Consider the following 3,435-nt stretch of genomic DNA (forward strand, 5'->3'; position numbering starts at 1 on the left):
CTGCCAGCCACTCAAATTCATATGTTGAAACCTAATTCCCCTTGTCACCATATTTGAAGGTAAGGTCTTTGGGAGGTGATTAGGTCACAAGTGGGATTAATACCTTTAAAAAAAAAAAAAAAAAGCCCAAGAGAGCAACCTTGCTCCTTCTGCCATGTGAGGTTGCAGCAAAAAGGTGCCTCTATGAGGAAGCTGCTCTCACCACACACTAAATCAGCCAGCACCTGGTCTTGGACTTCCTAGCCTTCAAAACTGTAAGAAATAAAGGTTTGTTGTTTAAATCACTCAATCTATGTCACTCTGTTATAGCAGTCTCTCTATTTTTTTTTTTTTCTTTTTTTTTTCTGAAGCCGGAAACAGGGAGAGACAGTCAGACAGACTCCCGCATGCGCCCAACCGGGATCCACCCGGCACGACCCGGGTCCTCCGCACGTTAGGCCAACGCTCTACCGCTGAGCCAACCGGCCAGGGCCTGTTATAGCAGTCTCAACTGAGGCATAGGAACGTTAAGTAACTTGCTCATGAATATTCAGCTATTAAGTGTCATGCTAGGATTAAAGCCTGCCGGCTGACTGTAGGTGCTACACACTCCACCCTTATGTTCTCCTGCCTGCTGTGGTGGAGATGCCACACAGGTAGTTAATGGAAGAGGCAGAATCTAGCCCGTCCTCCCATGATAAGACTGAAGCATTGATTTGTATGTGTGTAAATTGTATGCCACTCAGCCTAGAATGAAAATTGCTTTAAGGCAGAAACTGTCTAATTTAAAGCTACTGTATGAAATATATCTAAATACTGGCAGATGCAATAATTTTCTATTATATCAAAGATTGATTGTTAAAATTTTATTTTAGCTGGGGTTGGGGAGTAGAGAGCAAAGGCTTTCCTTTTTAAGATAAATTTTTTTACAAGTGGCATTTTGATTAAAATACATATAATTGTAAGAATTTCAACTTTCAGCCATTATTTCTCCTGGTATTTTTAGGCAACACAGTCCAAGAATAAAAAGTAAATAAGAGAGAATCAAGGTTGTGGAGTCGTCTTAGTGATAAAAAGGATAATGGTGCTACACAAAATCCTCAGATAGCCTAGAACAAATTTATGGAAGTGTTTTCATTACTATTAAGCACCTAAGTCAGTATCTTAGAAAGGTCTAAGAATAAAAGATACTTGAGAACCAAGCTAGCAGTCTCTTAGGGACAGATAGCTCTCAGAATGGATGACATTTGTTGTCTGAGTATAATAAATGCTACTATGACTTCTTGCTTACAGGACATCTTCAGAGATTTAGTAAATCGTTTAAGAATTCAGTGCCTGTGAATTCAGAAGAGCTGTAGGAATGCTTGAGAATACTATAAGATTTTTTTAAAAACATATTATAAGATTTAAAAATTGCCCAAGAACTCCTGGCTTTTATAGGAAGCTTAGTTTTTCAACCACTTGTTATCCTTATGTAGAAGACACACAGCAATGATAGCAAGCTATCCCAGATTTCTGAAGTAATTTGTGGAAAATAGCGCTATAAAAAAATCAATTTATAAAGACAACAATATTTGCATATTAAAAGCTGCAGCTAAGTTAATATCATTTTCATTTTCTTGGCTCTGACAATTCTTTTTAACACTGTCAATCAAAATCAGGGATTTTGGCCCTGGCCGGTTGGCTCAGCGGTAGAGTGTTGGCCTGTTGTGCGGGGGACCCGGGTTCGATTCCCGGCCAGGGCACATAGGAGAAGCGCCCATTTGCTTCTCCACCCCTCCCCCTCTCCTTCCTCTCTGTCTCTCTCTTCCCCTCCCGCAGCCAAGACTCCACTGGAGCAAAGATGGCCCGGGCGCTGGGGATGGCTCCTTGGCCTCTGCCCCAAGCGCTAGAATGGCTCTGGTCACGGCAGAGCGACACCCCTGAGGGGCAGAGCAATGCCCCCTGGTGGGCAGAGTGTCGCCCCTGGTGGGCGTGCCGGGTGGATCCCAGTTGGGCGCGTGCGGGAGTCTGTCTGACTGTCTCTCCCCGTTTCCAGCTTCAGAAAAATACAAAAAAAAAAAAAAAAATCAGGGATTTTTACATTTTTATTTACTATTATAGTCCAAGCGCCTTGAACAGTTGGGCCATTAGAAAATGCACAATATAGAAGGAATGAATGAATGTAAATGATTCTGAAACAAAGAAGCATTTTCACATAATGTGTATACAGTGATGGGTATGCATAACAGCAGTGGTATTCTGTACTCAGCGATGCCCATTGGAGAGAGAGCAGTGAGTAAGGGGCACCTCCAGTAGCAACCCATATTCTTCTTCTTTGTTTTAATGTTTATATTGATTTTAGAGAGAGGGAGAGAGAGAGAGAGAGAGAGGAACCCCAATCTGTTCTTGTATATAACCTGACTGGGGATCGAACCGGCAACCTCTGTGCTTCAGGACGATGCTCTAACCAACTGAGCTATCTGGCCCTGGCAGCAACTCACATTCTAATCAAGTGAGAAGACAGGCTCCATTTCTCTTGATGGAGGCACCTTATCTTTGAAGATCATTTCAGGCCTTTGTTTCTGATTTATACTGAACAAGTGATATTTTGAATATAATTTTGCTTCCCAGGTAACTTTTTAACTTAGTGACAGAATGTACAAAATTTTTTATTCAAGCACATTCTAGTCTTTCTTGTCAGTTTTACTTCTCCATTAGAACTCTTTTAATGAACCAGTCTTTTATGAATTTGATTAGTAAGAATATACCCAGAAAGGTTGCATCAATTTTTAACATATCAACAGAAATGATCTCTTAGCCCTGTAAAATTGTAGTAAGAACACTTTTTGGAGGAAGACGGATTTGAGTTTAATTCTTAACTCTAATGACCTAATAAGTAAGCTTTATGGTGGCAATTTTTCTGAGTTTCAGTTTCATGATTTCTTGTAACGAAAATGTAATAGGGGATAAGATGAGATATAGGCAAAGTGCCCATAAGGGCTTACAGTAAATGCAATAAATGTTCCTTTCTTTCTGTAAAGAAAGACTAAACAGATTATTACTGGCTGACCCCAAAATGATGCTGCCCGCATGCATGCCACCAGAAAAGCCTATAAGTATTCTAAATGGCATTGCCACCCTTTTCTAAATTGAGCTGTCCTTGAAGTCATAGCAGCGTCTTCATGACTTCACGACTTCCTTGATCTCATTCAGGAGTTAAAGCCAGCCCTGTCCAGCTTCTGGCTACCAGTTCTTTCCTACCAGCTGGTGGACCCTGAAGTAGTCTCTTTGCCCTCAGCCTCTTGTGCACCTTAAGGTCCTGCATGCCTTGAGTAGTCAGGGTTCTCCAGAGAATCAGAACCAATAGAGATATATAAAAATAAGATTTATTATAAAGAATTGACTCATGTGGGTTGAGAAGTGCCACATTTGCTGTCCACAAGGTGAAGATCCAGGAAAGCCTGAGAGCCAGCA

The 3,435-nt window shown here is 41.2% G+C and overlaps 1 non-coding gene across 1 annotated transcript; it reads left to right on the forward strand.

The window, feature by feature from the left end:
• Positions 1-1,648: 1,648 nt before the first annotated feature.
• Positions 1,649-1,724, forward strand: TRNAN-GUU (transfer RNA asparagine (anticodon GUU)). The gene has a single exon. It is a non-coding gene; the product is annotated as a tRNA-Asn (tRNA).
• The last annotated feature ends 1,711 nt before the right edge of the window (positions 1,725-3,435 follow it).

This window comes from Saccopteryx bilineata, chromosome 12 (genome assembly GCF_036850765.1).
Source record: "Saccopteryx bilineata isolate mSacBil1 chromosome 12, mSacBil1_pri_phased_curated, whole genome shotgun sequence".
Taxonomy (NCBI): Eukaryota; Metazoa; Chordata; class Mammalia; order Chiroptera; family Emballonuridae; genus Saccopteryx; species Saccopteryx bilineata.